Below are 13146 nucleotides of genomic sequence, written 5' to 3' on the forward strand. Positions count from 1 at the left end.
TCGACTTAGCCAAATTGATTTTGCGGGTAAATATACGGTTTATTTGAATAACCCTAGAAAAATAATGCAAATGTTGTTTGGTATAGCAATAAATCGTTCTTATATTCTTGATACAAAATTCTCATAAACCTAAGTCCGTTTCCCTATGTTTTCCCACGAAAAAAGAATAGAAGACCGGATTTGAATAAAGCTCTTTTAACATGCCCTTATGTTGATTTACATAATATCTACTGGACACTGGTCATCCAATTCCAACCCCTCAGAAGAAATCGTAAGGTAAGGTGTATGCGAAATAAGAACCAACCCTTAGAAACAAGTTTTATTTTTACCTGATTCTTTTCAATACCTATATGACTATGCATACCCGTCGATTCTTTTATGAATAAGTTTTTGCCTATATTATATTACGGCTATGTGAAACGACACAATCAAATTAAATGTGTCTGACATTGTCTAAATTATTGGGTACTTATTAGTATTAAATATTAGGGCCGCCATAGGACCGTTGCTCAATGTTTATAAAACATAATCAATTAATTATTATATATCTGACACATCATACCTACAAATTAAAAGATTTGATGTGTTGGTAGAGAGAATATGAATTGAAAAATTAAAAAGACTATGGCTATGTTTCCAATCGCTTTCGTTGGCATTAGTTATTGCTATATACAATAAGACAATGCATTCATTCATGTCTTTAAGCAATAATGCCAGGAATTGTTTGCAGAAAAGCAAAAAATTTCAACTTCATTAGAGAAAACTTTCCAACTATTTCTTCAAAAGATAATGAGAGAATTTGATAGATTTTCTTGAAAAAAAGGATATATTATATATATATATATATATATATATATATATATATATATATATTATTAATAATGCCCGTCAAACGCATACAAAAGTGTATTGACGTGCCTCGACAGCGCTGTCACACAAAAACAATCATAAGTTAAATATAGAACTGTCACAAACTCTATTACAATGCATAGATTAAATTATATTTTCTTATACAGCTTGGTGGCTTTAAGAAACTCCACGATTTTCCTTATTTCCGTCGGATAGTTAAGTGTCTCCTTGATGTTAGTTTTCATATCAAACTGTTGATATGAAATAGAATATTCTCTGCAGTCGGTGAGGATGTCAGACAGGACGACTTTCTGACGACATCAAATAGCCGTAAGTTTCGTGTGGTTGATGCAAAGTCTTCTTATTGTCACAGCTTCTCTTCTATTCAAAAAGTTTAGGGAAATGTGAGAAGTAGTTGGGTGGATGTGATGTAGTGCTATAGTATTCCATGTATAGCGCCAAGATTTTTTAATGAGGTGTTTGAAGTTAATCTTCAGATCATTGGCCAGCTGAACTGGGATTTCAGGATGATTCTTTGTAGCTTCTTTGGGATGGAGATCGGCACATTCGTTTCCAGCAATTCCAGTGTGCGATGGAAGCCAGATAAGAGAGACTATTATATCAAGAGCAATGAGAGTTTGGTATATCTCACGAAGAGAGTCAGTACATATGGCAATATGTTTATGGGGAGGAGAAATATATTTGAAAACTTGAAGAATACTATATATTTCACCATTGTAAACACTACACGTCGAGGGTAAGCGGAAAGAACTTATAAGTTCGTAGTTTGTAGTAACTGCGCAACCCACACCGGATTCAGCTTTGGAGGCATCCGTGTAGAGAATTAGGTCGAAGGATTTTTTATGCAGAATTTCCAAGAATGCTTTCTCTACAAGAACGCTAGAGGATTCGTGTTTATTGTAGATGGTTAGTGAGGTATCTACTATGGGAATATTTTTTATCCAAGGGGGAGAAGAAGGCAAAGAAAGTGGAAAGGCCAACGAGAGGTTGGTATTTTGGAGTAGAGTTCGAGCAATTGAGGTATTGAAGTTACAGTTGTTCGTGAGTTGATAGGTACGGAAGTGGTGGTAAGTAGCGAATGGACAGGATTAGAAGGATTGGAGATTGATGACAGGAGAAGAGATTGTCGTCTTAAGGATAGTTGCTTCAACATTGACACTAGCGGCGGGGCTTGAGCGAAAGGCACCAAGACAAATGCGAAGAGCGGTGTTGTGTACAGAATTCAATAAGTCAGTTTTAGACTTGGAAGCGGACATATAGATAAAACAACCATAGTCAAGCTTTGAGCGTATGAGAGCTCTGTAAACTCTTAGCATTGGAGCCCCATTGAAGGTGGCTAAGGGTTTTAATTATTTTCAGCCTCTTTAGGCAAATACCTTTTACATCATGAATATGATGATACCAGTTGAGTCGAGAATCAAAAGTCATACCAAGGATTTTGCACTGATTCACAATAGGTAAAGGGGAGTTATCAAAGAAAATTTGAGGTGAGTGAATAGATGTTCTTCGAGAGAATTTTATCAGCATGGATTTGTTTCGGGAAAATGATAATCCTAGGTAGGGGGATCTCTCTTGTAGTAGATTTATTGCGTCTTGGAGCAGTTGGCAATAAACGATTAGGTCATCAGCGTATTGGATGGGAAGTTGTCACATAGCTCATTTATTGTGAGGATAAATAAAGTAGAGCTTAATACTGAACCTTGAGGGATGCCAGTATTTTGTGGATGAGGAAGGGAGAGCTTACCGTTTGCAGAAACCCTGAAAATTCTATCAGTTAGAAAATTATGGATGAATGATAATATGTTACCATGTGGATTGTATTGAGTAAGTTTATTCAGTATTGCACTTCTGGATATAGAGTCAAAACCACCTTCAATGTCGAGAATAGTTGCAATGACGTCCTGTTGGTTATTTAATGCAGAGGAGATATTTGTTTGCAAGAGAACAAGGTTGTCGTATGTCGATCGATTACGTCGAAAACCCGATTGTGCGTCGGGAATAAGTTTATATTTTTCTAGAAACCATTGGAGTCTTCTATTCATTATTTTTTCTAGGAGTTTGCAAGTAGTGCAAGTGAGTGAGATTGGATGGAAAGACTTAGGGGATGATGTGGATTTACCTGCTTTTTTAATTGGAATGATTATAGAGTTGCGCCATGCATCAGGGAACTAGTGAGTATTCCAAATAATGTTATAGATGTCAAGGAAATTGGAGAGGGACGAGTCGGATAGTTTTTTGAGAAATATATACAAGACATGATCAGGACCGGCAGCAGAATTTTTGCAGGACGATAGCGCGAAATTTAGTTCATTTAAATTAATAGGAGCATTGACAGATGCAATATCGAGAGGATTTAGCTGGAGGGTGGAGGAGGGGTGAAATATGTGAATTATGATAATCGGGTGCCGGATTATGGATGTTGAAATTTTCTTCAAAGTGTTGTGCGAGTGTGTCAGAGATTTTTTGGCTGCCGGTGATAAGCAGATCGTTAGATAATAAAGAAGGAATTTTGATAATAGTTTTTTTGCCTTGGATTTGTTCCATTTTTTTCCAAACTTTACTGGGGTCTGTATTGTGAGTAAGGGATGAAGTATAACTTTGCCAAGCAGATTTCATACTTTGCTTGACAATAAATTTAGCTTTAGCTTTAAGCCTTTTATGTACAATAAGGTTTTCTTGTGTTTTGTGACGTCTCAACCTATTAAGAGCATGTTTTGATTCACGCATGGCATTCACACAATCCGGACTCCACCATGGAACAGCCCTACATGCCGAGGAAAAGACCGCTTAACAATGTGAGCCTTGGCAGCTGCAAGTATGCTCTTAGTGAACATATCTAGTATCGTTTATATTCGTAGAAATGATCAAAGATGATAAGTATGCTTCGGAGAGAGAGAGGTAAACTCAGGCCAGTTTGCATTTTTTATTTGCCAAAAGCAGTTTCTTTATTATAGGGATTGGATATAATAATAGGAAAGTGGTTGCTATGATGTAGGTCATCGCAAACTTGCCAAGAAAGAGAAAGTGCAGTTTTATGGTCACCGAAGCTGAGGTCAATAGCAGAAAAGGAACCTGGAGGAGATGTTAAAGTGAGTTTTGGATCCAGTATTTAACAGACAGATACCAGTTGAATTTATGACTTTTTCTATTGTGTTGCCTCTAGTACGAGTTTGGGTGGCGCCCCACATAGTGTGATGTGCATTAAAGTCTCCAACAAGAATGTATGGTTGGGGAAGCTGACGAATTAGATCTGTTAACTCTTTTTCATCAAGGGGGTGGTCCGGTGGAATGTATATACTGCAAATGGTAAGTTTATTGGGGGCACCAAGTAATGATAGCTACTACAAAGGTTTGTTGATAATGGGAGGTGGGATGAGTATATGTCGCTGGATACAAATATTGAAGTACCGCCACTGGCTCTTATGCAGTTGGTACGGATGTAATGATATCCTTCAAAGTTTCTCAAATTGCGTTTATGATCAATTTTGAAGTTGGTTTCGTGGAGACAAAGGAAGAATGGGAGGAAATGATTTTCTGAATTCTTTCTATTCGAGGATAAAATCAGGGAGAATGTACTTGTTTAGGAATAAGGGAGAGAGTATTTACTGAGATAATGTCGAGGAGTCAGTGGTATTTCCATCATCAGTAATAGACATTTCGGAAGGAGTTTTTTGCTCGGGGTGAAGCTTAAAGTTAAATCTATTGACTAGACGTGTAATACGGTGTGAGCCACATTTGACGTATGATATAGGAGAGGTGAATGATAACCCTAGATCTTACAGTGCTTTCTCGATGACGGAATGGGGAATGGATGGACAAACATTGGAAATGAGTATTCTTTTGGTTGGAGATATAAGCGGACGTATAGGGATTAAATTGGAATTAACTAGGATGCTTTGGTTGGTTTTTAGAAGTTCGTCGAATTGAGTCGTCGATGATATATAAATGCATATGCGTCCATGTAATATTCTGGATGCGAAAATGACATTTTTAGAAGCGACGATTGATTTAATGTAGTCAAATAGTGAAGTGTTGGGGATAGAAGGCATAATGATGGCCTGATCTCGTGAGGGCACAGAAGGAGGTGAAGGTTTTGCTGAGGTAGCTGCAACATATGATAAAGGTGGAGAGGGAATATTTGGATGGGTTTTTGGTAGAGAGGAAAGGCTAGACATATTGCTGTGATCTTGGTTGCCAAAATCACAGTCAATAGATGAAAAAGATAAGAGAAACGGATGAAATATATAAATAAATCTTAGCTCGAGAAAAACCAAACAGTCTGTGTCTCAGTGATTGGCCTATTGATTTCCGGATACGTGAATAATTTTAAAGTATATTTACCAAATTTTATGATAAAAATGCTGCTTCAACAAATTGTGGTATCACATTTTAATTATAACAAAAAGCGAAGAATTTATTACTATTGGGACTTAACTTCACGATCTGAATCTGACGGGGTATACAGAAAGAATGGAACAAAATTAATGCAATACATTTTACTAAAAAGGACGGAGCAACAAACGGGGCCTAGGGCGGTAGCAAGCCTAAATCCGGCACTTATAATGTGTGATAGAAAATTCTTGTTATATTTTAAAATTGTGTGATTGTTTATTATACAGTGCTTTTCAGATAAAAGTATCCACCTTTAATAACTTTTGTAATACTGGTATTTAGAAAAAATCCAAAAACACGTCAATTTATGTTGGAAGGGGCAAGCATTATGGCTTATTTAAACTTACTGGAAAAGCCACCCCCTCACCCCTAGCAGCATCCCCTTTATTTTTTTAAATTACTTTTCATATTTTTTATGTAAAATTTGGATACTCCTCTTTGAGCTGATTTCAAAAATGTATAATACTTGTAGGTTAAAGTGGTTAGTTTATGAGATAAACAATTTTTCTTTTAAGAGAACAAATTTTACTTATTATTTACTTTCACCTTATTTGCCTGTACTAAAATGGGTTGTACAACAGTTCAAACTCTTTAATCTTTTTAACTGTGCTATTTATTATGAAGTTATAATAAGTGTTCAAAATGAGTACCATTCACTTCCATACAATGGTATAATCTATTTTGAAATGCCTCTCTGACATTGCTTAATACGGCTAGATTTAATTGTCGACATTCATTTTCTATCGTCTCTCGTAAATCATCCAGAGATTCTGATTGGGTAGTATAAACTTTTGTTTTTAAATACCCCCATAAAAAGAAGTCTAGGGGTGTTAAATACGGTGACCTAGGTGGCCACTCCATCATCTGCCTCCTTCTACCTATCCAACGAGAGGGGAATGTTTCGTTTAAAAATTGTCGGACAGGCATAGCATAGTGTGGGGGAGCTCCGTCTTGTTGAAATACCAGTAAATCTTCGGAAAGGTTATCATCATTTTCTATTATTGTTGTAATACGTGGGTCAACCCCTTCCCTGAGTAACTCAAGATATGATTCACCATTTAAATTTCCGTTGATGAAGAAAGGTCCGACAATGTGGTCACCTAGGATACCACACCAAACGTTTAACTTTTGAGGATGTTGTGTATGGAGTTCACGCATAATATGTGGATCACTTTCAGCCCAATATCTACAATTATGCCTACTTACTAAGCCATTTAGTGACCATGAGCATTCATCAGAAAAGCAAATATTGTTTAACAATTGTGGATTGTTATTGATAATTTGCGTCATTGATTCGCAAAACTCTAGACAACGATCAAAATCATCTTCATTCAACTCGTGTACCAACTTAACTTTGTATGGGTGGTACTTGAATTTATGTAGAACTCGGAAAACTGTAGAAGATGAAACACCGATCGCTCTACTTATTGTTGACAACGATTGGGGTTGTTGAGCGTCTAAGCTGACTTGCCCTAAAATTGCCACTTGGATTGCTTCGTTGCTTTACGAGTCCCTCTCGCTTATGCACTTTATGGCAAACAGACCCTGTTGTGGTAAATTTCTCCATCAGTTGAATTACATACTTATGAGTTGCATGTCTTCCGTCATGTAATTCGTTAAATATTCTAGCAGCAGCTCTTGCACAATTATTATTTTGGTAGTATAAACCTACAATTTCAATTCTTTCTAGCAAAGAGTAAACCATTTCAGAGAAACAAAATAAATAATGTATCAAATTACACTATCAATAGTGACTACAAATTCTAGTTGACAATGTCAAACTTTAATAAAAACTAGAGTTTTTTGTTGTTTGGATTTTTTAAGTAGAATAAATAGCACAGTTAAAAAGATTAAAGAGTTTGAACTGTTGTACAACCCATTTTAGTACAGGCAAATAAGGTGAAAGTAAATAATAAGTAAAATTTGTGCTCTTAAAAGAAAAATTGTTTATCTCATAAACTAACCACTTTAACCTACAAGTATTATACATTTTTGAAATCAGCTCAAAGAGGAGTATCCAAATTTTACATAAAAAATATGAATAGTAATTTAAAAAAATAAAGGGGATGCTGCTAGGGGTGAGGGGGTGGCTTTTCCAGTAAGTTTAAATAAGCCATAATGCTTGCCCCTTCCAACATAAATTGACGTGCTTTTGGATTTTTTCTAACTAAAAACACGGTAACTTTGAGACTCATAGAATAATCTGTTCTTAAGATATATACTAGCGCTTATGAAATAGTTGTCTTTTCGACGAAAAAGTTACTTTTTCAGCATAATATCAATTAGTTCACTACTTCTTCATTTGTCTGGCTTTCTAACAAGTCATTTTTTTAAGCTCAGGCACTAAAGTAATCAGAAGGAGTCAGATCAGGTGCATTATCGTAATAGAATAAGATTTAATGTGGTTTCAATAAAAATAATAAAATACTTTCAAAGAAACACCAGGAAATAACATCAGAATAAAATAGTGTCAGATTTACCACGAAATACGAAAAAATTACTTATCTAGTTCTTAAATCTATCATCTGATCTTCGTTTAGTTGATTTTTAAATCAAAAATGATCCTACCCTAGAATAACAATTTGATTGTAGTAAAAAAGCACCAAATCGATAAGTTGCAATTGCGAGATCTTGCTCAACCAGCTGAGCTCTACTTCCTTTTTGGATCAATATATATATATATATATATATATATATATATATATATATATATATATAGGACTATATTGTCTAGCTTAATGTCAAGTAACATAAAAAATTTTCAAAGTATGTGTTCATTCATTTAACTGAAAAATATAGTGTACACAAAACCCCTTGTTTCCAGATAAAGAACATTTTTCACTTTTTTAGACATAAATATATTTTAAATGTCTTAAAATCTTTGTATTTCTGCGCATGCTGAGAACAAAATTGAAAAGTTACCAAAATTAATGTTGATAGAATTCGAATAGTTATATGTATTTAACTCTGTGAAATAAATTATGGGTCAACAAATATTTTAAATTAAATCGTTTATTTAAATTTGTAGAATATTACTATTAGATTCTTGAATAGATAAATATTTAAGTAAACCATAACTATAAATTTTATAATAGTATACAGCCATATTTCTTGAATCTTATACATTTGTGTATAATCGGTATCGTATTTTTATTCAATTATGTTAATTAAAACCAACAAAATCTAATTAATATGCAATCGTATTCTGGTTTTTAACAAATAATGTTTTAAACTAGAAGTTTCAATAACCTCTGACCTTTTTCTTATCATATTAGTTATGGAAGAAATGAAAACAGTCGAAGTTATTTTTCAAATACATTTAAACAGCAGCGTAGATTAATTAAGTTTATATTCAAAATTATAAAAAAAGTTATTTGAAGCTCTCATAGAGAAATTGATATTTCGTTGTATTGATAGAATATATTCAAATTAAATAAAATTCTTCAAAACTGCAGATATAACAATAAAGGTACAAAGGTACAAAGTACCAGATATATCTCCTTTAGTGAATAACTTAAAAGGATTGTGACAGCAAGATAAAATAATTGTACTTGATTTTTTATGTAGTACATCTAAGGATGGCTAGCACAATTAAATATTACTTACTTATTTGCTTTAGTTTTGTTTACGTGAAGTTAATGACATATTTGATGATCGTTAGAGAAGTACACTTATTGTTCAAAGGGTTTTTCCCTGTAACTTGAGGTATTTTGAAGCTAAAAGTTTCGATGCGATTCCAAAGCGTAATCTTCTTATTAATATTTGCTTTTTGCATCAAAGCTGCGCACCTAAATCGAACGTTCAATCTTATTAAAATAGAAGTTCACTTAAAGCAGCAGAAATGGATACTCTGGATACTGGTGAACTGAAAATGAATCACATTGTTTTATTTTAGTTTATTCATGACATAATATATCCGATTATATTTTACTATCACTCTAATACTTCTTGCTAAATTTCATTTATTGAGGATCAACCCAAATAGAAGTATCGCTTCTTTCCAATATGGTAGCGCGAAATATCACTTAATTTCATTCATTTGTTCAAATGATAGGTGCGATATTTATTCATTTGGTTAAATCACCTCATTAATTCTATTCCAGTCCAAATGCGAACAACCATTATCTATTCCAATGTAGATTTAATAATCATGAACTAATCCATTTCGCCCATTTTGTATAGTAAACATTTTTCATTAGAAACTGTCGAGCTGATTTTTATTTAGGACAAGAGATAAGACAGTTGTGAATTAACTTTTTCGATAATGATTATAATTTGTAGAGTTTAACAAATTTATTCACATTTTGAGAATATTTTTGTTGTAAACTGGCTAACATAACTGTTTCATATAACTAAATATGACAGATAATAAATTCATCTTTGGCCTTTATTCATCCAGTGATGGATATAAGACCCCTTATAGCTCCTATAATAACCAATGTTTTCTGGCTACAGCGACAATATCGTTTGTTCATATTATTATTGGTGTGTGTGTGTGTGTGTGAAAGAAAATGGCTTGGAAGCAAGTCCATCATCCAAAGAATTTTTCAATGATACTACTTAGATATCAATTTCAATATCCTTGATAAAATTTACTAATAGATCTGAAGTTTGTCGATTATCTATGCTTAAAAGGTGTGTGAGGTTTAAAGGTAGGGAGTAGTTTTGTTTAACAAGTTACTGCAACAAATTGTTTGTTTTATGAATGTGATTGCTGCATCCGAAAAAAATGTGATTGAGATCAGCACAAGAATTATCATCCAGGTACAGGTTGATGATTGTATATTACCCAGCCTGGCAAGATGTTTGGAATATCTCCCATGACCAGTCTTCATTCTAAGTATTTTTGCTGACTAAAATTTCGAAGTTGTGTATTTGAAAATATAGTTCAGGGGTGAGGGAGAAGTAGGGTAAATTTGAAAATAGGTGTTATCTGAGGATCGTGATGCAGTATCCCAGTGTTTCTGCCATAACAAGTACATTTTATCTTTTATTGAATTAATTGCATCTCTTCCTGTATATACGTTACAAAAAACTCCATTTATTACCGAATCTTTTGCTAATCGATAAGCTGTTTCTTTACCACGTATTCCAATATGTCCTTTAACACAAATGAATGTCATACTCTAAGTTAATAATATAGTTTTGATGTCACATAAAATAGGACATTTGATTCTTTTGAGATGAGTTTCTTTTATGGGACACGGTGCTGATCTAGAGTCAGATAAAATCACACCCCCATCTTTTTCATTTGATCACAACCAGGAAAGACCCTGTAAGATAGCATACAGCTCCGCAGTGTATATGCTAGAAATATCGGGTAATTTGATTCGTATATTGCTTTGTATTCTGAATATATACTGCACATCCAACTCCAACCCTTGTCTAGATCTATCAGTATATATTATGGTCTTGTCAGCAAACTCTGCTAGTATGGATTTCAACAAGATTGACTAGATTCCGTGTAGTTAGGGATTATGACTTTGTGGATATTTTTATTGGGCTTTCTATATCTGTCTTTTCCTTCCCGAGGTCATGAAAATTTTGCCATTGATGACTATTTCTCTGTATTTTGCTTAGCTATTATCACCAAAGCTTCTCTATAATCTCTTAGTTATTATGCCAATGTATCTATTATTGATATGGTTTATGGATTATAAGGTGAGTCCGTGTTTTGTTTCGATTGTATTGAATATTTTTCTTTCCTTCACTTTACCGAAACAATTTCTTCCAGAATTGCTTCAACAGTTCAAAAATTCAACATCTCCGTAATTGTTTCATTTCCCAGTGTGTTTATGTTCATGCTCTCCGCCCATTGCCGTTGTGCACCTGCATCTGTCGGCAACGCACAGATGCCGAGATAGATATTAATTGTGAGTTCTCTGTGTACGAAGTAAATGATGGAATAGTTAAAGAAGTTAGAGTTAGAGAAGCAGGATATGTACATTGTATCGCCGTGTTACTTAGAACAAAGAGCGTGGTATACTATATAAGTCATCATTTTGCTCCACGATAATAACTGTTTCTATGAGGATAATCGAACCTAAGATCTGAATAGAGCATTTGGTTGGGAAAAATTCAATCGTCCATCTCGTTTAGTGACTACCACATGTATCTTCATTTGAAGTAATAAGTGAGCGAAAAGCGCAAAGACAAGTCTTAAAAAACATGATTGATCTGTACATATGAACAGAAAGTACATATTACCAATTTTGCGTTAGGTATGTATTTCTAAATTTTTGGTTTCAAAATAGAATTCCATTTTCTTAGGTAGGTGTAATTTTAAGGATATGTATTGTAACATATTCTCATTTTGAACACTGAGGATACCGTTTTAACATTTTAAAATAGATTACCATACCATGAATACTCATAAATTATATTCACGTCATTAAATGTATCCGATTATACTTAAAATCAAAGCTTGTTATTCTTTAACTCCTTCATGTTTATTCAAATGATTATATCAGAATTTTTTTATTCTCATAAAGCTTTTATGAAAAAATGGTATACTTAATGAAATCATCTCTAGATTTATTGACATACATTCGTAACCGTTAAGTTGATAAATACTTTACCTCGCAGATATAATACATTGTATAATAAAAGTATTACAGGCATTTATGGTATTATTTCTTTCCTAGCATCTCATTAAAAATAAAATGCGTTCGTATGCCATTGATCCGTAGATTTATAAATGAATAGTGAACTTTCCTACGTATATTAATTATTGTCATCGATAAATGAATAGAATAGAGGAAGAATTTGTTACAAAATCTATTAAATACTTTTGTAACACACTTTATTAGTAGCATATATTTGGCATACTTCTCGTTTTTGATGACAATACATAATTGAATAAGAAATTTGAAAATATCTCGTGATATTTTCGTTTTTATATGAAACACAATGTTCTATTTCGTTAATTTGCTAGTTTCTCTTCATAAAGGAAACACAAATAATACGGTTTTTTTCTCACAGAACCTGGGTGGAACTTGTTATTTTTTGAATTTATCCAATTTTGTGAATCTTTTTCGAACCACTTGGCTCTGGGCAATTTTTCTGAAAGTTTATAGTGAAAACTTTCATTATCCATTACTATTATACAGTTCTAAAGAAGAAGATCTATCATTTGTTCGAAGCCCTTTAAAGACATCAGCATTCATGTCCTTATGGTGGATTAAAAAATCAATAAAACACCTTTAAAAAACCATTTTAATTGCAGATGTTTGCAGATTATCAGACTGCGCTCCTTTTCTGTTGGTAGATTTAATCCAGTAGATAAGTCGAAAAACCTGTTTTTGACTTGTAACACTTTCATTTTGCCAAAATTTAATTGGTGTATATCCCTCGTGGATCCATGCTTTATCTAAATATAATACATATCTTCTTTGGCTTTCCATTTCTTTTATAGTCCTCAGTTAATTCTTCTCCATACTGCAATATCTCTTCTTTCCATTAAAATAGATTTTCTGGAATACTTTCTGCAGAGAATCTCATAGTGTGCTTCGATTCAATTTAAGGTAATTTTCAATCTCGAACTGGCAAGAACTTGTCTACTGTCGGAAATTGTTTTCTAAAGAAGAACCCCTTCACTTCCCCTCAATGTCTTTCTTTCAAATGATTTTCTATTTAAAATCTTGGTTTTCCTGGAGTTTTACGTGGTGATTGAAACTCGCCAGTTTTCTCTTCTTTAACAAATATTTAAATCGTAGTTTTCCCAACACCGAGCGTACTAACTAATTCCACTGTGTTATCAACACTTTTAAATAAATGTTTGTAGAGTATTTAAAACAATTAAAAATTAACATCTTTTCATTAGCTGTAGAAGTAGAGATTTTTTGGCGTTTACGCGGCTCTTCCAAATTTGCCATAATCACACTA

General features: G+C 33.5%; 1 protein-coding gene across 1 annotated transcript in view; it reads right to left on the bottom strand.

Moving 5' to 3' along the window:
* The window catches only part of LOC130451378 (steroid receptor seven-up, isoforms B/C), a 118776-nt gene that overhangs the window by 85225 nt on the left and 20405 nt on the right, over positions 1 to 13146 (bottom strand). The gene's annotated exons all lie outside the window — the stretch shown is intronic.

This window comes from Diorhabda sublineata, chromosome X, assembly GCF_026230105.1.
Source record: "Diorhabda sublineata isolate icDioSubl1.1 chromosome X, icDioSubl1.1, whole genome shotgun sequence".
Lineage (NCBI taxonomy): Eukaryota > Metazoa > Arthropoda > Insecta > Coleoptera > Chrysomelidae > Diorhabda > Diorhabda sublineata.